The sequence below is a fragment of the Oryzias latipes genome, chromosome 5, assembly GCF_053564925.1.
Source record: "Oryzias latipes strain Hd-rR chromosome 5, Olatipes_Hd-rR_3.1".
Classification (NCBI taxonomy): domain Eukaryota; kingdom Metazoa; phylum Chordata; class Actinopteri; order Beloniformes; family Adrianichthyidae; genus Oryzias; species Oryzias latipes.
This window is the reverse complement of record NC_136241.1, coordinates 15,787,193-15,809,127: the sequence shown is the minus strand read 5'-3', so window position 1 is coordinate 15,809,127 and position 21,935 is coordinate 15,787,193. Positions and strand designations below refer to the sequence as shown.

At 51.1% G+C, this 21,935-nt stretch overlaps 1 protein-coding gene and 1 long non-coding RNA gene across 3 annotated transcripts in view; one reads left to right on the top strand and one right to left on the bottom strand.

Moving 5' to 3' along the window:
* LOC144992163 (putative helicase mov-10-B.1) overlaps nt 1-21,935 on the top strand; it is a 203,024-nt gene that overhangs the window by 152,175 nt on the left and 28,914 nt on the right. The gene's annotated exons all lie outside the window — the stretch shown is intronic.
* LOC144992171 (uncharacterized) lies at nt 843-21,534 on the bottom strand. 2 transcript variants are annotated; one of them, XR_013656028.1, is made up of 5 exons: nt 21,081-21,534; nt 18,993-19,173; nt 18,788-18,918; nt 18,523-18,608; nt 843-980 (listed from the first exon to the last, which is right to left on the bottom strand). It is a non-coding gene; the product is annotated as an uncharacterized LOC144992171 (long non-coding RNA). The 2 variants fall into 2 exon arrangements; XR_013656027.1 differs by lacking the exon at nt 843-980 and adding an exon at nt 18,014-18,426.

Below are 21,935 nucleotides of genomic sequence, written 5' to 3'. Positions count from 1 at the left end.
ACCCTCTGCACGAGAGGGAGTCCGAGAGAGGCCCGGCGGACACTTTTCACGGGCCTCGCTTGAGCGTCTACTCGCCGGAGTACTCGGGCCTGCCGGTGAAAAACCTGAGCTCCTTCTGCGCCACGCGAACCGTGTACCACCAGGAGCGAATTCTGCTGAGGGAGGAAGACGGCACCCGCCGGCCCGTCGTCGAGCTGGAACCGGATTGGGAGTGGCTGGAAGCCTGCGAGGTGTTCAACAGACTGCACGGTCATGATGCGTTCACCGTCGAAAGCCTGAAACGGGACTACGCCGTGGCCATGACTGTGGTCAAGGGGGAGGACGCGTCCAGGGCGCCTATGAGATCGCGAAGGTTGGCCCGCGCGGTGAGCGTCTTGCGCAAGGCCGACGGTCGCGCCGCTCTGGAGATGAGAACGTGGCCTTCGACCCAGTCTCGCGCAGGTGAAACTCGGCACGAAGTGAGGACTTCTGGACTGAGAGGGATGGGCCGTTCGCGCAAACGGCTGACCTCCAGGTCAGTCTGCTCTGAGAGCCTTGACAAGCGACGGAGACGTTGACTAGGAACATCTGAGCGATTCGCTGGACAAATCTTTTGTATTTTTCCATTTTATTGTCTATGAGAGCGTCTCCAAGTCATGCTGTAATAAAAAAAAATCACCACGCAAAACCAATTCTGGGTGTCTTTGTGGCTTTTTTATTCGTTTTGTTATTGTTTTATTCCACAGCCAGTGAAAACCACACACAATGTTTGCAATAGCTTCTGAACCTATTGCTCGAACGCCAACCCTCTCCTCTCGTGACGGAGTTCTGGGCCCTTTTGGTTTCCAGCCTGGGTCAGCCCTAAATGTAAATCCCGAGGCTCTTCCCCTGACTGTTCGAGCGTGGGATTTACTCGTGGGGCAGCGTGCCGTAGTGAGGGGCGGCGGTATTTCCCTCTCAAATGCGTGGCTGGGGACAGCGAGGACTCCGATGGGCAGACTCTGAAACAGAATGAAGAGTGCAGTATCTAACAGCAGCACCGAAAGTGTTTCGCACGACTACCAGTCGCCTTTCTAAGCACCGTTTTTTTTTTTAAAAAAAAAAAGCACAGCTTCTTTTGCTTTTCATTTCTTTTTATCACTCTCCAAAGCTCGGCGGGGTCTCTGAGCCTGCTCTGAAGCATCTCTGTTCCCCGTTGTATGCCCACAAGAACAAAACAAAAATCTGGGTTCTTCTCAGAAGAGTCACACTCCACTGAGCTCTGCGGGCTGCAATTGCTTCAGGTGTGGGGCTGGAAAGCCAACTCTTTCTCCATTTCGCTGAGCTATCCCTGGGTTGAAATAAAAAAGTCATACCAAAACAAACAATTTCTGTGTTCGTTTGGATTTTCTGTCCCGTTTGATTTTTTTTTCTTTTATTTCACACCCATCGCAAACCTCACAGAACATTCAGAATAGCTTTAAATTTGTTGCTTGAAGGCCAACTCTTTCTCTTCGTTCTGCTGAGCTCTGGGCCGTTTCGGTTCACTCCCCGATCTGGCCCCGCATGTAATTCTGGCCGCTCGAGAGAGAAAAAACCTTTCCAAAAACGACCCATACGCCAGGCAGCCCTGCGTCTGTCAGGAGAGGCAGACTCAGGGGCAGGCTGCAACCTTTGGTCGAGACGAGTCACACGCCACGGAGCTGTGCGTCCTGTCGAGGGGAGCCCGCTCAGAGGCGGGCTGGAGCCTTTAGCAACCAGAGCCGCACAGCCTCGGAGCTCTTCTTCTGTCAGGAGAAGCCCGCTCAGGAGGCAGACGGGAGACTTCCTCTCAGACAAGTCACACGCCACAGAGCTCTGTGTCAGGGAGGGGCGACTCAGAGGCAGGAGGCAGGCTGGAGAAGTCATACAAAAACAAACAATTTCTGTTTTCATTTGGATTTTCTGTCCTGTTTTTTTTTTATTTTTTTATTTCACACTCATTGAAAACCTCAAAGAACATTCCCAATAGCTTCAGGCGGAGAGCTCTAAGACCGACATTCTATTCAGTCTGCTGAGCTCTGGGCCATTTCTGTTCCCTCTCCGGGCTGCCTCGGGATGTAATTCTGACAGCCGGATTGAGAAAACCCTTTCCGAACACAAGCGTTCTGACTTTGAAGCAACTTCACGGGAGCTGCAGCGCAGCCCGCAGGCTGACCCTGTCCCCTCCGTCAGCACATGAAGCTTGACGGAAAGGCTCGGTTTGTGTGAAGCAAAAATCACGAGCGGCTCTGTGTGGAGTAAAGACACGGAGGCTCGTGTCAAGGGGGGGCCAACGCAGAGGAAGGCTGGAGCCTTTTGCGTCTGAGGCACACGAGCCTACAGGGGAGGGAATGAGAAGCAGGCTGGATCGTGCAGGGGAGCGACAGAAGGCAGGCTGGATCGTGCTTTGTCTGAGAGCGGCCCGCAGGCAGGCTCTGTGTGGAGTAGAGACACGGAGGCTCGTGTCAAGGGGGGGCCAACGCAGAGGAAGGCTGGAGCCTTTTGCGTCTGAGGCACACGAGCCTGCAGGGGAGGGAATGAGAGGCAGGCTGGATCGTGCAGGGGAGCGACAGAAGGCAGGCTGGATCGTGCTTTGTCTGAGAGCGGCCCGCAGGCAGGCTCTGTGTGGAGTAGAGACACGGAGGCTCGTGTCAAGGGGGGGCCAACGCAGAGGAAGGCTGGAGCCTTTTGCGTCTGAGGCACACGAGCCTGCAGGGGAGGGAATGAGAGGCAGGCTGGATCGTGCAGGGGAGCGACAGAAGGCAGGCTGGATCGTGCTTTGTCTGAGAGCGGCCCGCAGGCAGGCTCTGTGTGGAGTAAAGACACGGGGGGGCCAACGCAGAGGAAGGCTGGAGCCTTTTGCGTCTGAGGCACACGAGCCTGCAGGGGAGGGAATGAGAGGCAGGCTGGATCGTGCAGGGGAGCGACTGAAGGCAGGCTGGATCGTGCTTTGTCTGAGAGCGGCCCGCAGGCAGGCTCTGTGTGGAGTAAAGACACGGGGGGGCCAACGCAGAGGAAGGCTGGAGCCTTTTGCGTCTGAGGCACACGAGCCTGCAGGGGAGGGAATGAGAGGCAGGCTGGATCGTGCAGGGGAGCGACTGAAGGCAGGCTGGATCGTGCTTTGTCTGAGAGCGGCCCGCAGGCAGGCTCTGTGTGGAGTAGAGACACGGAGGCTCGTGTCAAGGGGGGGCCAACGCAGAGGAAGGCTGGAGCCTTTTGCGTCTGAGGCACACGAGCCTGCAGGGGAGGGAATGAGAGGCAGGCTGGATCGTGCAGGGGAGCGACTGAAGGCAGGCTGGAACGTGCTTTGTCTGAGAGCGGCCCGCAGGCAGGCTCTGTGTGGAGTAGAGACACGGAGGCTCGTGTCAAGGGGGGGCCAACGCAGAGGAAGGCTGGAGCCTTTTGCGTCTGAGGCACACGAGCCTGCAGGGGAGGGAATGAGAGGCAGGCTGGATCGTGCAGGGGAGCGACTGAAGGCAGGCTGGATCGTGCTTTGTCTGAGAGCGGCCCGCAGGCAGACCGTTGAGCTGTGGCCCGTTTCTGTTCCCTCTTCGGGCTGGCTCCGCTTGTATCTCTGACAGCTCGAGTGAGAAAAACTCTTTCTGAATGCAACTCTTTCTGGCCAACGCGATGAGCCTTTTGCATCAGGAGGCATCCCCGAGTCACAACAAAGAAAATCATCATGCAAAAAATAAAAAATAAAACAATTACAATAATTTTTGGGTTCTTTTGGATTTTTTGCTCTGTTTTTTATTTTACATCTAGTGAAAACCTCACACGACATTCACAGTAGCATGAGGTGGACAGCTCATTTGCAAAAACAATAAGAGATTTAGTGCTAGAAGGCCAACTCTTTATCCATTCCGCTGAGCTTTTGGCTGTCGCGGTTCCCTCCCCAAGCTGGCTCCACATGTAATTCTGAAAGCTCGAGAGGGAAAAAAAAAAAAAAAACCTTTCCTCAGGCCGCACCCTCAGAGGCAGGCCGGAGCCTTTCGCGTCTGAGAAACACAGGCAGCCCCCGCCCGCGAGTGAGCCGAGCGAGAGACAGGCTGGATGCCACGAGTCACACGGCAGAGCTGTGTGTCAGGCAGGGTTGGCTGAGCTGCGGACCGTTTCTGTTCCACCCCTGGGTTCGATACCCAGCTCGTGTTGTAATAAAAAAGTCATCACACAAAAGAAATTTTCTGTGTTCTTTTGGGTTTTCTGTCCCGTTTTTACTTCGTTTTCATTTTTATTTCACAGCCAGCAAAAACCTCACAGAACACTCTAGACAGCTACGGGCAAAGAGCTCGGTGGCAAACTTTCTCTTCACTCCGCTGAGCTCCGGGCCCGTTCGGTTCACTCCCAGAGCTGGCCCTGCACTTAATTCTGACCGCTCGAGTGAGAAAACAAATCTTTCCCAACACCAGCCACGCTCCGCAGAAATCCGTGTCAAGCAAGCTGCAGAAGCAGAAGCAGGCTGCGGTCTTTCGAAACAGATGTCACAAGGCACAGGGCTCCGCTTCTGTCGGGAAGTCCCCACTCGCAGGCAGGCTCTCTACGGAGGCTCTCTGCAGAGGCTCAGGGTGCACTCTCAGAGGCAGGCCGGAGCCTTTCGCGTCTGAGAAACACACGCAGCCCCTCCCGGGGGGAAATTCGTTTGGATTTTCTGTCCTGTTTTTTTCTAATTTTTATTTTACAGCCAGTGAAAACCTCACGGAACATTTGCGATAGATTCAGGCGTAGAGCTCTAAGAAGGACATTCTCTTCAGTCTGTTCAGCTCTGGGCCATTTCTGTTCCCTCTCCAGGGTGGCTCAGGATGTAATTCTGACAGCCGGAGTGAGAAAACCCTTTCCGAACACAAGCGTTCTAACTTTGAAGCAACCTCAAGGAAGCCGAGCTGCAGCGCAGCCCGCAGTCAGAGCCTGTCCCCTCTGACAGCACATGAAGCTCGACGGAAAGGCTTGGGGTGTGTGTAGGGAAAAATCCTGAGCGGCTCTGCGTGAAGTAAAGCCACTGAGCGCTGTTTCAAGGGGGGCCGAGGCAGAGGAAGGCTGGAGCCTTTCCTGTCTGAGGCACACACGCAGCCCGCGCCTGCAGGGGAGGAGAATGAGAGGAAGGCTGGACCGCGCAGGGGCAGGCTAGATCGTGCATTGGCTGAGAGCAGCCCGCACGCAGACCCTCTCCCCTCTGACAGCACATGAAGCTCCGTGGAGAGGCTCAGGTCGGGTGAAGGGAACCGCACGAGCGGCTCTGCGTGGCTCAGGATGTAATTCTGACCGCTCGAGTGAGAAAACCCTTTCAGAACACAATCCACACACCACAGAGCTCTGTGTCGGGGGGCAGGGGGGCATCCTCAGAGACAGGCTGGGGCCTTTCGCGTCTGAAAAACACACGCAGCCTGCGCCTGAGAGTGAGCTGACTGAGAGACAGGCTGGATGCCACGAGTCACACCGCAGCGCTCTGTGTCAGGGAGGGCCGACTTTCTCCATTCCGCTGAGCTCTGACCGTTTCGGTTCCACCCTGGGTTGGATACCCAGGTCATGTTGTAATAAAAAAGTCTTACAAAATAAAAACAATTTCTGTGTTTGTTTGGATTTTCTGTCCTGTTTTTTTTATTTTTATTTTACAGACAGTGAAAACCTCACGGAATATTCGCGATAGCTTCAGGCGGAGTGCTCAAAGACCAACATTCTCTCCTTTCCGTTGAGCTGTGGTCCGTTTCTGTTCCCTCTCCGGGCTGGCTCCGCTTGTATCTCCAAATGTTCCAAATGTGAAGCAACCCCAAGGGGAGCCCAGCCCCAGAGCAGGCCGATCGCCTCCCCTCTGACAGCACATGAAGCTCTATGGGAAGGGTTTGATGTGTGGCTCTGCGAGTCACATCACAGCGCGCTGTGTCAGGGAAGCCGAATCAGAGGCAAACTGAAGCGTGTCGTTGATGAGAGGAGCTCGCAGGCCAATCCTATCCCAGAACGAGCAGCCGTGTGGCAGCTCGGCTACCCTCGCAAACCCACGCTGCTCGTTTCCAGGGCGCAGACCAGATCGCGAAGGCTGGCCAGCGCTACGAGCCTTTTGCATCAGAAGACATCCCCGAATCACACAAAAAAAAAAAAACTATAATGTTTGGGTTCTTTTCGATTATTTGTTCTGTTTTTATTTTATTTTACACCCAGTGAAAATCTCACACAACATTCACAGTAGGTTTAGGTGGAGAGCTCATAGGATTCATAAGAGATTTGGTGCTACAAGGCCAACTCATTTTTTTCCCCTTCCGCTGAGCTCTCGGCTGTTGCGGTTCCCTCCCCAAACTGGCTCCACATGTAATTCTGACAGCTCGAGTGGGAAGAAAAAAAAAAAATCTTTCCGGACTCAAGCATTCTGAATGTGAAGATACCTCCAGAACGCCAAGCCTCAGAGCTTGCAGGCCAATTCTCTCCCCATAAAGCTTAGAATCCCTGCTGACTCTGTTTATCCACTCGAACGAGGACAGAGTTGGCCTGTGGGCGCTGAGAGGCTTTGCGAGCTCAAACCAGCCCTGTTTGTAGGCCTTTCTTTGTGAATCGAACACGTTGGATCGAAATATCCGTACCTTCGCGTAGACCCCTCAAACCCTTTCAACAGTTTTGCTTCTCGAATGTTCACACAGACACACGCGCACACAGACACCTTTGTACGACAGCAGTTCTCAGTTTTATTTTCAGAGGACATACAGGGCGGCACAGAGGACAGACTCGCTGATATCAAAACAGAACAGATTTTCAGTTACTCGAGTGGGAAACGAGGCATCAGGTCGCGCTACCAGACAGCTCGATCCCTTTCACTGGGACGCGTCTGTGTCGCCGTCCCTTCCCTGGCGCTCGGAGCAAAGGGGGCAAAAGGGGACAGTGCAGCCTCTGCAGATGCTCTTTCCGCAGCTCTTGCAGGAGATCAGCGTCTTTGTGTCCTTGGAGCGCGGGCATATCTGACATCGTTTTCTTTTGCCCTCGCTGCGCGCGCTCGTCCCGCCGGCTTCTTGCATGCTGACCATTAGATCGTAGGCCGGCCTTGCGCGAGGAACACGCTTCCTGCGAAGTACGAGCGGTCTGACGAGATCTTTGCCCAGCTGCTCGAGGAAGATTCTCCTTCGGTTGCGGTTCCACGGCATCCAGTCCGGGTGCATTTCCCTCCATATCACGTAAGCGTTGTACGCCGACATGTCGATCATGTTGTGGAACATGGCCAAGGGCCAGCGCTTGGTCATTCTCCTGCAGCTGTACGTGGCCAGCAGTTTGTCCAGGTTGTCCACGCCGCCCTTGGTTTTATTGTAATCCAAGATCATCTCTGGTTTTTTGTCCCTGCGTTCGTGGCATATTTTGACCCTCGAATGCTTCGTGCTAAGGAGCAGGACGTTTTTGTTCTTTTTGGGCACGTAGGAAACGGCCGCGGCACAGTCCGTAAAGGCGAACCTGGAGGAGAGTGCTTCTCGTCCGCGGGCCGATGCGAGCTCCGGAGGCAGTTCGGGTTTGTTGCTTTTGATCGTACCGAGCAGGGTGATGTTCCGTTTCAGGAGCTCGGTGGCGAGCGCGTACGAAGTGAAGAAATTGTCGCACGTGACGTTACGGTGCTCCAGTCCCCGGGTGAGATCCGAAACCACTCGGGACGCAAGGTTTGTCTCTCGAGCACCCGAAGCCAGCTTGCCCATGTACGGTTGGACCCTCCAAGCGTAGCTCGTCCTTGCGTCGCAAGCGACCCATAGTTTGAGGCCGTACTTGGTAGGCTTGCTGGGAATGTACTGTCTGAAAGAACAACGTCCTGCGTAGAGAAAGAAAAACAAAAGGAAGAGTTAAGACAGACGCAAATACGTCAAGGATACCCTGAGAACAGTAAAAAGGGAGGCTGAAACCGCACCTTTGAAAGGAACCATTCGTTCGTCCACAGTCACCTCGGGTCCGATGTCGTAAAGCCTGGGCAGCCGATAGCACCACTCTTCCCACACCTCTCTGACTGCGGCCAATCTGTCCGAAGCGCTCCTAGAGGCTCTCGTGCTTCGATCGTCGAACCTGAGCGTCGCAGAGCGCTGGTAAAAGCTTCTAAGGGACATGGTTGCCCCGAAGATCGGTCGTCCGCACTCGGGCTCCCACAGGCTCACCAACGCTTCGCCTCGAGACCTGTACACCCCGGCCAAGATCAGCAGTCCCACGTAGGCCCTCAGTTCAATCTCGTCCATGGGTTTCGGAGTCTTTAATTCGTGGGCCTTATCGGCGCTATGGCGGTTGGTAGCTATCAAAATCAGTCTTTCTACATTTGGAGTGAAAAACAAAAGAAAAGAAGACAGGATGTCTCGAGCCCCCTCCCTCGCCTCAGTGGTAGGCCCTGAGGCCTGGTGAGGAGGGGACGCCCGGACGCTCGACCGATCACGCTCGTTCGCTGACCACTTTATTTCACCGTTCTTGGAGGAAAATGTATCCGGGTACACGCTCGCGCTCTCTGCGGCTGGTTCTTCCTCTATGTCTTCCTCGGCGTCTTCCTCAACGGCTTCCTCGACGTCTTCCTCGCCCGATGACCTGGGGCCCCGGTGCTGTTCCTCCGTTTCACTTTGAGAACCATCGAGCTCGTCCACGTCCGTTTCACACTCGTACAAATCCCAATCGGAGGGTTCGTCGCCTCTGCCCTGCCCTTCCAATTCATGCTGAGGACCCCCGGGCTCGACCGCTCCATCGTCAGGCATGTGGGCCTCGTCCCGCGGCGGATCGGATCGCCTGTCCTCGAGAGTTTCACGGCCGACCTGACCGCGGCCCCATCTGTCTCCGTCTCCCCCGCCCTGCCCTTCCGAGTCGTGCCGAGGACCCTCGGGCTCGACCGCTGCCGCATCAGGCTCGAGGGCTTCGTCCCGCGGCGGATCGGATCGCCTGTCCTCGAGAGTTTCACGGCCGACCTGACCGCGGCCCCCTCTGTCTCCGTCTCCCCCGCCCTGCCCTTCAGAGTCGTGCCGAGGACCCTCGGGCTCGACCGCTGCCGCATCAGGCTCGAGGGCTTCGTCCCGCGGCGGACCGTGGCCCCCTCCGTCTCCCCCGTCTGAGTCCGAATCCCAGTCGTAGGGTTCGTAGCGGCCCGGCTTCGGGGCCCCGCGCTGCCCTTCCGAGTCGTGCCGAGGACCCACGGGCTCCAACGCTGCCGCATCAGGCTCACGGGCTTTGTCCCCCGGCGGATGGGATCGCCGGCCCGCGCGAGTTTTGCGGCTGACTCGACCGTGACCCCCTCCGTCTCCGTGTCCCCCGTCTGAGTCCGAATCCCAGTCGTAGGGTTCGTAGCGGCCCGGCTTCGGCCCCCCGCGCTGCCCTTGCGAGTCGGGCCGAGGATCCTCTGGCTCGACCGCTCTTGTTCCCCGCTTGTGGGCCAGGGGCCTCGACCTGCTTCTTAGTGTTCTTTTGCGGCCTTTGTTCATCCTTAGCGCCGCCTATGACCTTAATGTACATGGATGAGCAAGCTCGAGTACGCCAATCATCCTTTCGGTTGACACACGACGAACTCCAGCGGTAATTTAGAGATGGCTTCGAGAGTTGAAATCGACATTGTGTGGTGTAAATACAGACGTGCCCGAATGAAATAAAACTCTGAAAACTGCACTGGTGTGTTTGAATTTACTTTTATTGTTTCCATCGTGTTTGTTCACTTATTTTTTTTTTCTTCTTCATTTTTTACACAGAAATTGGAATTGAAATGAAATACATCTCGCCCCTGTATCAACTTTCAAGACACAGACTCTGGGTCATCCTCTTATTGTGTTTGTTCGCTCGTTTTTTTTCTTCTTCATTTTTTACACAGAAAATGAAATGAAATACATCTCGCCCCTGTATCAACTCTCAAGACACAGACTCTGGGTCTTCCTCTTCTATGAAACGCACGACTCCGTCGTGCACATGAAACCCATAATGGGGACCGATCCGGGGACCCTTCAGGGTCCACAGGTCGCACACGTATTTGAGCGTCCTGCACATGATTTCAAACTTTTTTCCAGTCCAATGCTTTGAGCTCGTAGACTTGGGGACTCCTGTGAGGCTGGCCAACTGTTCGCCCATGGCGCGAAACTCAAGGGACCTTTCGCTCCCTCCGCCATCCTCTCCGTCCCGGGACCACAGCGCGGTCACGAGCTTGGCGCACCAAGAGCTGAACTTCTCTCGGTTGCGTATCGCGCCACTCAGCAACCTTTTGATTCCCAGCCCCACTGGAGTGAAGCTGTAGTCTGTTCCGCAGAGGGCCATGAACAGCAAGTGTTTGGATCGGACGCTCTGGTCCTCCTGCGCTCTGGCTTTGGCTCTCAGGAACAGGTGCCTTCCGGAGCGAGCCAGTCTGAGGTAACGGGCGTGAGTGGACTCCGGAATTGCTCCGTCCGCGTAGGCTTTGGCCGTGCGCTTGAGCCCAGCCGTGATCTTTACCTTGGTCTTCTGGGGGTCGGATCCGATCTCTTGTTCTGCTTCGCCCTCACGGTCGACCTCTGGCTCGCGGGGGCGCTTAGATCCCCGCTCGACCGAGCGTGCTGCGTTACCGAAAAGTTGCGACGAGGGCGCGTTCCCCGCGCCTAAGACTTTCGGGTCATCCGCGCCGCACAGGACCGTGAAGGCGAAGCGTAACGTGTTTGCGCTGCGTGTGCCGGGGGGGTACGTTTTCTGGCTCTCCAGTGCCAGTTCGCTCAGTTTGCTCCTCGCGTCAGACTCGAAGAACGCGCTCAGGAAAGCGACGTAAACCGAGCCTCGAACACCGCCCCGGTACAAGAACTCGTACACTGAGAGTTTGAACGCCTCGCCCCCGTGGCTCTCCAGAAGGCGACCCAGATCGGCATGTCTTTCCGCCGCGCCGTTGGGCAACAGGTGGTGCTCTGCGGAGCCCAGGTCGCACAGTGCGCTCAGCCAGTCGTCTGTGGCACCCGGCGCTCTGTTGGCGGTCCGTCGGACCGCTGGCTCGACAAGGAGCTCGCCGAAGGGCGATTCGTGCATGGCTCTGTCCTCAGTGTAGCTTTTGTTGTCCAACCTCAGTGTCAGGCCGGGCCGTCCGCTCGCAGCGAGCACGGCTATCAGATCTGTGTCCCCTGTGCACACTGTCACTGAGCCCGTCAGGGCGTTGGCCAACTCCACCATCAGCGTGTCGGCCTCCGTTTCTCGACACTCGACGCAAGCCTTTAGCAAGCCCTGGAGCCGCTCGTCTTCCGGGCTCCCGAAAGCTGTCAAGAAAACTCCAGGCGTCCCCTCAGGCCTGTAGGTCTTGCCGTCGCAGAAGCTCAGATCCACGATGGGAAAATGGAGGGTCTCGATTTTGAAGTGGTCTGGCTCCGTGAGTGGACTGGCCCCCTCTCCCCCGCGCTCCTCGCGCTCGTTGTGGAACGAGACCAGGTTGCTGGCGCGCTCGCCGGCGGTCTCGGCCCAGCGCGACTCGCCTACCGCCCCCGTGACTAAGAAAAAGCTGTCTCTCATGCCCACGTCGGCCAACAGTTTCATCGTGCCGTACTCTATCTCGGCCAGGTGAGCCTTACAGAACTTCAAGTGACCAGGGACCGTCCTGTTGGCCCTTTCTTCCCTCACGCTAGGCTTCTGCGCCCCCGGACCGTCTTTTACGAGCACGACGCATCGGCCGTGGGCCCTCTCTCTGACGTACCGGGATGCGAAATAGCTCGCCATCCTCGCGACCGACATCTCCGGTTCGCTCTCCGTGTAATCGCTTTCTCTGACTGTGTGTATGACCATGAGATGGTCTATCAGGATCCAGTCCTGCTGTTCGCTGGGTTTCTCGATGACTTTGAAAGGGGACACGTCTGGGTTGGCCAGCATGCCGTGGAGCGCTTGGTGCCTCAGACCCATGTCAGTTCTAGTTGTCCGTCAGTTTCCATCCAGCGCTCGAACATGCGTGGCTTTTTATTGTGTGTCATGCCTGCGCGGGAGCCGTTTTTGGCTCCGACATGATGCGGACCCAGGACCCCTGGGGGCCCCGCTCGTCTCGGAGGAGGAGGGTATTGGGTGCGGTGGACGGCCTTGCGATCCCTCATCGGGGTAACGTCTCTGACGCACTCTGGCCTTTTCTCGGTTGAACATGACGTTCCTGTAACAGAGGTCCTTTGGGTCGATGCTCGCCCTGCCGCCAGAGCCTGGCTTCGGATAGGCCTGCACTCTCACGTTGACACAGGTCGGCGTGAGGCAGTTGAGCACCTGCGGACAAAGGCAGTTTATCCAGGGGAACTTGGTGCGCAGCGTCTTGGTCACGGAGGGCCTCAGACAGCTCCTTATGGTGACTGTGTTCGTGCCTGGCCTCACGATCACCAGGTAAGCGTTTGAGCGCTCCGCCACGCTCGGGTACGTGAGCGAGAACATCGTCCAGGTCAGCCACAGCTGGGCGTTGTACCGCCACAGGGTAGGGGCATCCAAGACGTCGCTGTTTCGGGTCTTGAGCTCTAGGAGGGCCACGGTGTCGGTCGTTGCATCGTGAGCCAGCAGGTCGACTTCCGTGTAGAAGGTGTTCCGTCCAGGCAGTGGCCCGCAGCCCCGGGTGCAGCCGTTGTGGTACGTGCTGCCGCCTCGGTCGGGCGTGGGCACGCCGGCCACTTTGAGGCCCGCGCAGATCGGCTTGAGGCGCAGGGCCTCGAGCTGGGCGAGCAGGAGGCGAGACACGGGCCCGGTCTCTGAAGCAGCCTTCTTTCCGTTGAACACGTCCTTGCACTGAGCGTCTACTGCGTTTCCTATGCCCCTGGACATGCGGCTCCTGTCCCAGGCGCGCCTGCACGACTCAAAGTTGAGAGAGCCGTATGCCAGCAGGCGTCTCAACTCGCCCTCAAACTTACGGGCTGGGTCATCAGGCGCGTTCAGGATGGCCAAGTGATGAGACAACCAGCCGAGCGGGTTTCGTCGGTCACGGACGAGGTGGCTAAAAAACCTAGCGTATAGGTCCACACATATCATGTTGTGAGATCGGACGCCTCTCCTGCGGCGCGCGATCGAATCCAAGGTCCTCGTGATGCCGCGGACCCTGTACCACCGGTCCTGCGTCACGGCCTTCGCCTGGAGGTCTCTTCTCGACCCTCTGAACTCGATCACGGGCCTCCCGAGCTTCATCGTATTAAATGTCTCGGGGTGGACCAAGACGCTGTGCGGCAGTAACCGTTAAAGGGGGGTAGGTAACCTATGCTGGCTCGGCCCTCTCGTGCGCAGGACGCGACCCCGTCTGCCCACCTCTGCTGGGCGGGATGCAGCGGACCAGGTCCGGCCTCGTCGGAGGCTTCGATTCTTTGATTTCGTCCGGAAAAGAGATGTTGATGGGGAGGAAGTCCAACCCCGTACTGAGCGTTGCCAGGTTCAGGGGAAAGTTGGGGGCCGCCATCGCGGTCATCACCTCTCTCATTGTCGGGTTCCTCGCCTTGCCCAACAACATCCTCTACCTGATAGATAGCAGTCACGCCGTGAGGGGGAGCGCTCGGGACGTCTCCTTCGGCTCCTCTACGGCTCAGGAGAGGAGTAGCTACGATCACGCTTACATACACGGCGGCATAGCTGTGATAACCATGGGCTGTCTGGCGATGGTCGTGAGCGTGGTGCTGAGCTTTTTCGCGGCCAAGAGCAAGCGCAAGATGGACGACGCCGAGGAAGGAACCAGAAGGCTCAACAAAAGCACCCGGACGGTGCTGGCCTGTCTGATCATGATGAATCTGGAGCTGTTCATGGCAGTCGTCTCTGGTTGCATGGAGCTCTTGTACAGGCCGCTGATTCGTGACGAACACAGGATGCACAACGTGGAGTGCGCCATAGCAGTGTTCAACATTCTCATATACGCCATGTACGTGATCACCATGGTGCTCACCTCCACAGTGCTCAAAGAGAGGCAAGGCGACGGGAGAAATACAGACGCCTTCATGTCACACAACGCTCATCGAGACGGTCTTAATGCTGCCAAAACATACGGGGATGGCGACTACTATTCACAGTCCAGCCTGTTCCTGTGAAATGCGCTAGCAGTGAAAGGACTCTGTGCTGGCAGACGCTTTGAGTGTGTGAAATATAGTTTTTTTTTTTAGTTTTAAAAATGCTTTTGCTTTTTTTTTACTGTTGCTTGTGCTACAGTAAACTTGCCTGTGAAACTCAATAAAAACAATGACGGGGTTGATGTGTTTTGTTTGTTGTTTTTGTTTCTTTCTTTCAACTATGTTTTCACTCCAGCAAGGCATGAGTCAAGTAAACTTTATTTATAAAGCGCTTTTGTGACAGCAGAGGCTGACCAAAGTGCTTAATGATGAAAGATAAAACAAGACAACGATCCAAAATGAACAACATAATACAAAAGTAATAAAAATCAGTACAATCACCAACTCAAACTAAGTTAAAAGCCAGTGAGAAAAACTGAGTTTTCAACTTGGATTTAAAATCATTCGAAGAATTGGCCTGCCTAACCTGCATGAGCAGTGCATCCCACAAGCTGAGGCCAGCAAAGGAAAATGCCCCATACACTCTGAGTTTCCCCTGTGTCCTTGGCACATCCAGCAGCAGCTGGTCAGCTGATCTAAGAGGAATGCAGCTGTAGCAGCTCAGAGAGACAGGGCAGAGCCAGACTGTTTAAAGATTTAGAAACAAATAAAAGAATTTTAAAATGAACAGTCAGCCAGTGTAGAGAAGTCAGAACTTGAGTAATATGCTCTCTGTTCCACATGCCAGTTAACAAACATACAGCAGCGATCTTTGCCAGTTTGAGACAGGATAAGGACGAGTGAGAGATGGAAAGAGAGTTACACTGATCCAGTCGAATAGAAATAAAGGCGCGGATTACTGTGTCAAAGTGCTTTATTGATAAAAACAATTTGACTTTAACCCTTCCGCTCCCTTAGGTTGGCATGTGCTTTGGGGTCTGCATGACCCCCCTCCAAAAAAATATAACTCCCTCCGCTGTTTTACAGGGCATAAGTGACCCCACGAGGCATTTCTCGGTGGCCAGCACGAAACCCATTCCCTCCGCTGTTTTACAGGGCATAAGTGACCCCACGAGACAATACATTATTTATTTTTTTTTTCCCCTCCATCCTCTCCGCTGTTTTACAGGGCATAAGTGACCCCACGAAGCATTTCTCGGATGCCAGCACGAAACCCATTACTCAAACACCGGCAAAGCTACCGAGATTTAGCGGCCTGACTCCTCTTGAGCCTTTCCTTGCCCAAGTGGATTTAGCTGCCTTGCATGATGGATGGAGCAGCAGGGAGACGGCTATCCACCTGGCCCTTGCTCTGGAGGGTCCAGCACTTCAGGTTTTAGTAGACTTGTCTGCAGACGAACATAGTGACCTACAAGCCATTACTGGGGCCCTAAACAGAAGGTTTGGCCAAAGAGTGTCCAGTGAGCAGAGCAGAGAGCAGCTGATCAGACGACAACGACGTAGTGGAGAGAGTCTGGGAGCCTATGCCGCTGACATTCAACTACACATACGACATGGCTACCCTAACTTTCCAAGTTCTGCCAGGGAAGAGCTAAGCCTTCATGCATTTCTGCGGGGTCTGACACCTGAACCTCTGCGCCAACACGTGTGTCTCTCCTTTCCCACCAGCCTGGGGGAGGCGCTGAAAGGAGCTGAACAGGCGGAGGACGTTTTGTGTGCTGGGTCAACTGAGAGATCCCCACTGGTGAGGGCTGCTGACCATGAGTTGGAGGACTCTGCGCAGGACGAGCTCAGTCAAGCTCAAGCTGTTCGAACCCAACGGCGCCGGATGCCGCCCAATTGCTGCCACCGCTGTGGAGAACCAGGACATTTTGCCAGAGACTGTCCAGCACCCAGTCCCAGAGCCAGACCTCAGGCCCTTCAGGGGAAACACCAGCGGGGTGAGGCAGTAAGGGGATCCTCACCCCAAACCACAACCCCCCTTGGAACCATCACTCCAATGGTAGATCACTGTGGCCCAACACATGGATTATATTTGGACTGTTCCATTGGTGGCCAGCCCTGCAGTGCATTGGTGGACACAGGGTCCACCAATGCCAATGCAGGGTCCAGTGACATCAGGCTCTCTCCCAGAGAGTTGGATTGATACTGAGACTGCACTGCTCACAGTGACAGGTGAGCGAACCATCATGCCAGGGAAGAAATTGTTATCGGTGGCAGTTGGGGCTATTAAGTCTAAACATGAGTTTTGGCTGGCTGACATCCAAGATGACTGCATTAGAGGGCTTGACCTCCTTTGTCGCTGGCGGGCATGCGTTAATGTCCCACAATCCTCACAGCAAACCTGCACAAAAACCGCGTCAGAGAATGGTGGAAGCAGACTCAGGGCTGGGCCTGGTCATGGTGACACACCAAAGAGAATACCAGTGCGTGTTCGCCACCAGCCTGTTAACTTACAAGATTTTGAAATTGATGACATTTAAGGGTTGTGAGGACACTTAACCCTCTAAGAGGGGGGGCTGTGTAGTGATCCTGTCGATGTGGCTATCCTGCCCATGGCAGGAATGCAGTATGGGAGTTTTCTGTTTGCTTTGTTGAAACCATGAGTGAGTTGGGTATCTCCAGTAAAGACATTTTCAATGTTGGTCTGTTCTGTTTAGTTCTGAAAAGGCCTAATAAATGGTTAATCTGAGGACATTGGACTCTGTCATTTCATTTGTGCCTCCTAAAACAACAGCTGCCTGGGGTCATGCGGCACGGGTCAGCTCACTTTTCAGCCTGCTAAAACAGTTTAGGTGACAGGCATTAGCACCTTGCTATTTAGCATAGCTGCATTCTGCTCCATCCTGACCTACGTGAGAGAGCAGCCGCCACAGTATGTTTCTTTTTAAAAAATGACAGACACATGCCTAGTATCTTGGCGGTTTATTTCTGAACAAACACATTAAATCTAGACAAATTTGTATCTACTTTTATGCATTATAAATCAGACATGTTTGTCATTATCAGAGCACAGCAGATTCGTAAATAGTCTTCGTAAAATGTTCATATTTATTCATTTATTTTTTATTTTGGAAAATCAGCGTTAAGATAGTAGTTTGCCTCCACACCAGGCGGTGGCGGTAATGCACCATTCTGTTTTCTTCTCGAGCTGCAGGAACCGACAGCGGAAGCTGTGAGGACTGTGTCCGAATTACCGCCCTAACCCCTAACTACTAAAACCCTATATAGTGCGGCACTATATAGTTCTCTATATAGTTCTTTGAATTTTCAAAGCAATTCGGACACCCGTGCTCACTAGTTTTCTCTTTCGGGTGTTTTCAAATGGCGCTTGGCACGGAAACAAAGTGGCGCATTACCGCCACCACCTGGTCTGGAGGGGAACTACTTCTATTTAACGCGGAGAATGACACCCATTTGTCAAATTAAAAATATAATAAATATGAACATTTTATGAAGACTATTGATGCATCTGCTGTGTTCTGATCATGGAAAACGTGGCTGATTTATAAATAATAAAATTACAAACACATTGGTGGTGATTTTATGTATTTGTTGATAAATAAACCCCTATGTTATTACTCCATGGCAATATTTATTTTTGTGCCGCTGAACGATTTACAGGCTCTTGCGAGGAGGCATTTTTTTCTGTAGTTTTCTCTTCTACCTTACTGAAAATAGCTTTATATATGAATCTGTCCGTGTTCCTGGCAATAATTCAACCGTTTTTCATGGGATCAAACCAAAAACGAGCAGATATGCAGCATCACAGGACGGCAAGGAGAAGCAGACGTCTCAGAAGATTTCATCTGGATGCCCCTGACCAGACATAAACCATCTGTAAGTTAAACTTAAAGTTTTTTTATTAGTTCAATTTAAGCATTTGTCACTAATTGTGCTCAAGATTACACAGTCTGCTGGGTAAGAGTTTAAAATTATTTTTCAACACTGGACTATGAACTGTATAGTCTAACTACATGAAACACTTGTGAGTTCAAAGTTTAGTATTTTTTATTCAGAGTCAAACCATATCACTTGTTTTAAACAAAAATACTTTAATTTTTAAATATTTATATAAAAATCCAAAAACCCAGCCAAAAAAAAAACACGAGATTTTCCAGCATTAATAAATACGTCATAAACTAAAATGTAAGACATCAGAATAAAATGAAACATTCAAAAAAATCAGATTTAATTTTCTCAATGAAATAATTATTTTTCTATTTTACAAGTTCTTCCACGTCTCTACTGCTTTGCAATGAAACATTCAAAAAAATCAGATTTAATTTTCTCAATGAAATAATTATTTTTCTATTTTACAAGTTCTTCCACGTCTCTACTGCTTTGCAAACATAAAGGTGTCTGTCGTGGCCCTTCACGCTGACGCTCAGTCCGACACAAAACCAGACCGGCAGACCTGCAGGTCGGTTGACCCGCAGGACCATTGAGCATCTGGTGGAGCAGCTTCCGGTTCCTCACACTCTGGGGGGGGGGGCACAGGAGACTGAGGTCCTGGTGTTTCTTTTCTGGCTGGCATGTGGCACATCATACAGTGTGGTAGCCAGGGCCTTTGACATGCCACGGTCCACTGTAAGTGACATTGTCCACAGGACGGCAGACCGCATCCTCCAGCTGATAAGCAGGGTCATCCAGCATCCAGTGGGAATGAACTGCCATTACTCACCTCTGGTTTTTTAGCAGCTTGCTTGGTCTTCCACCTTCCAAAAGGTCGTGGGGAGCATTGATGGCTGCCACTGAAGAATAAAGGCCCTAAAATAAAATAAAATGCAGCTTGTTATTTTAACAGGAAGCTTTTTTATTCCATTCAACTGCAGGCTGTATGTGACTCCAAGCCAAATATAGAGATATTTTTGTTGGGAATCAAGGATCAGTCCACAGTTCACAGGTTCTACGTAAAAGCCCAATTTATGTAAATCAAACAAACCCACCTGAAGGATCCTTTTGGGTGATGGTGGGTATCCCTGCATTGCTCATCCCATCACGCTGCTGACACCCTACAGGGAACCCATGAGGAATGCGGTTCAGGCCCGTTACAACCAGCACCACACCAAGGCACGCTCTGTGGTGGAGAGAGAGCATTTGGCAAATGAGCAGGAGAGCAATATTTCTGGGGGCACTGGAAGTAAAACCAACCTTTGCGATGAAAATCATTGCCTGCAGTTCAGTTCTGCACGATCTGTGCATCAGCGAAGGGGACTGCTGGGAGCCACAGATGTTGAGCCACAGCAGGAACCAGTAGGACGGGTAAAGTGGCGTCCGTCTGCGAGGACAGATCTCTGCTTTCCTTTTAGCTCCAACTGTGACACACATGACTCTAGAAGACCAGGATTATTGTTAAGATGTATAAAATAAATGTTAACATATAAAACGAAAATGTAAATATGTACATTTGATATTTATATGAAAATCCTTTTGAGATTGTTAAAAATGGATCAGATTTAAATAATACATGTAAATAATTCATTTTTGTTCATGCATTTATTAAACAAATTGCAAAAACAACGACGATGTTACATTTTGTCAACAATATTTTAAACTCAGGTAAGCTTAACAGACTCTCCTGTCACTCTTTGTCCCTTCTTGCTCTCTCCTCCTCTCCTCTCCCCTTTTAACAACAACCTTTACCCCAACATGACAACGATTACAGTTTAATGATAAATAAATACAAATCTGATCAAGTGTCTCTCACTCCCATCCGGCACGAGCTTGCCTGATAACAAACAGGCTATCTTTCTCCATCCACAGATGGATCAGATTTTCCTCATCCTCGTCTGTCCCTACATATATAAACACATTTTAAAAATGTGTTAATAACTTATGACTATGGTTAGAACTCACTGCTTTTTGATGTACTATTTTCTTTAAACTTTATTAACAAATATTGCACATACAAAATACCAAAAACAAAACTCCACACTGTGCAAAATACAATATTCACGTTTGCCAGGAGAATGAACAAAAAACAAAAACCATAATAATAACTATGTAAAACTGGTTATGCAAAAATAAAACAAAAATAATAAAGGCATAGGAATTTGTTAAAGTTTCAGGAGAGACCAAGCTTCAACTGTTCTGACAGCTTTTTTGTTAGTGGAGGATTTTATACTGTTCACATACAACACCATTTCTTTCTGAAAAACATAAAACACTGGTTTCTTGTTGGAATATTTACACTTATGTATAAAGTGTTTAGCCATAATTATGAGTAAATTAACTACATATAATTTATCTGCATTAAGTTTTTCTTGTGTAAAATATCCAAAAATAATATGCTCATAAAATAATCTATAATCTACACATAGATGAGTTCTTATAAAATGTATCAAATCTTTCCAAAATAGTTGAGTAAAGGAGCAATACCAAAAAAGATGAGGCACAGTTTCTGGTGAGGAATGACAGAATGAACAGTTTATGTCCAGATCTTTTTTGAATTTGGTAAAGAAGTGTTTCACTGGATAAAATTTATGAAGAATTTTGAAAGAAATTTCTCTGATTTTGTTGGTGATGAAATACTTTTGGGGCAGGGTCCAAACCTTTTCCCACTGAATTCTAAATCCAAAGCTGTTCCAGTATGAGATAACATACGGTTTTGTGGCAATCTCATTTTGAAACAGAAAACGGATAATTCGATTATTCCTGCTAGTTGAAAAACAAATCTTTCCACACCACAAATCTGTTAATTTGGGAGGAGAACATGGAGTATTTGAAGGAGTACTGCTACACAGAAGTCTAACACCACCTGGGATGGCCCCAGTAACCAATGCAAACTCTGCAGGTGAAACATGCAGACCATAGGTGGACAGAAACTCATCGTATGACATCAGGTTACCATGTGGATTAATCAGCTGTGTTACAAGAGAAATGTTCTTTTCAAACCAATTTTCAAGTAAAATACTCTTGTTTTTGTGTAGAATATCTGCGTTATTCCAAATATAGTAGCGACGAGGAGAAAAATTATGTTTGTAGATCAAAGTCCATGTTAATAAAACCTGCTTATGAAAATTAGACTGTTTTAAGGGAATTTTCTCTATTTTTTGATGTACTATCAACAGCGTTTGTTTTTAGCCTTCAATGCTAATTCGCGCTAGCGTTAGCTTTAGCATTACCGAAATTGATGAGCTTCAAAACAATGTAGATAAATATTAACATATTAAACAAGTCACCTTACGTATTTACAAATATATTTTACAACATATACAAGATACTTTTAAATATACTTACATTTTTAAGTCCTCTTTCTAGCGCAACCGTCTGCCATCTTCGAATAATTCAAACACAGTACGGTTTTAATAGACCTTTTTCACACTTCCGCATTTTTCGACCGGAAATACGTCAATGACAACTTCCTGTTAGCACAGCAGCACATATGAAGAATGGCAGAGTCGAAGAGTTGAAGTTTCTGTTGTGTTCCAGGCTGTTCGTCTTCCAACCAAAAACAGCCCGGCCTTTCATTTCATTATTTTCCTGTGGATCCAAACCTGAAACCCGAATGGATACAGGCGATCCGAAGAGAGGAAGGGCATAGTTTTAATGTAAACACAGTTAGCATCGTCTGATGCCGGCACTTCGCTCCGGATTGTGATGCGGCTGCGTCGTTCGTCGCCTGAAGAGTGGACCGCGGTCAAGTGAGCCGACATCTGTGGAAGTGCGGTCTCGCTAGCCGTCACCGACTTTTTGCATGCGCGTTTACATCATAGTTTACGGTACACACGGCCAGCGAGCTGAAAAGACGTATAAAACGCTACTATAACCCATCATATCACAGTTACCTATGATCAAATAACATGTACTGTGCTCTGACATCTATGAGAGCTATTGCAAGCCCTATATTGTTATTTGATGTACAGATTTATTCATTTAGATTGCATGTCTGACCATTCTATAATAAACTACCATAAATAAAGTGTTTTGTTTGAAATATAATCAATCAGACAGATTCTAAAAGTGTGTTTGAACACTAACAAGAGTGTTTTGTGTGTTGTTGAGCATGGCATGGAATGGAACGAAACAGAAATAAAGATTCTCCACGTAAAAGGGCACATCTGGTCCTGTCATGTCAATTCATTCTAAAGTGGC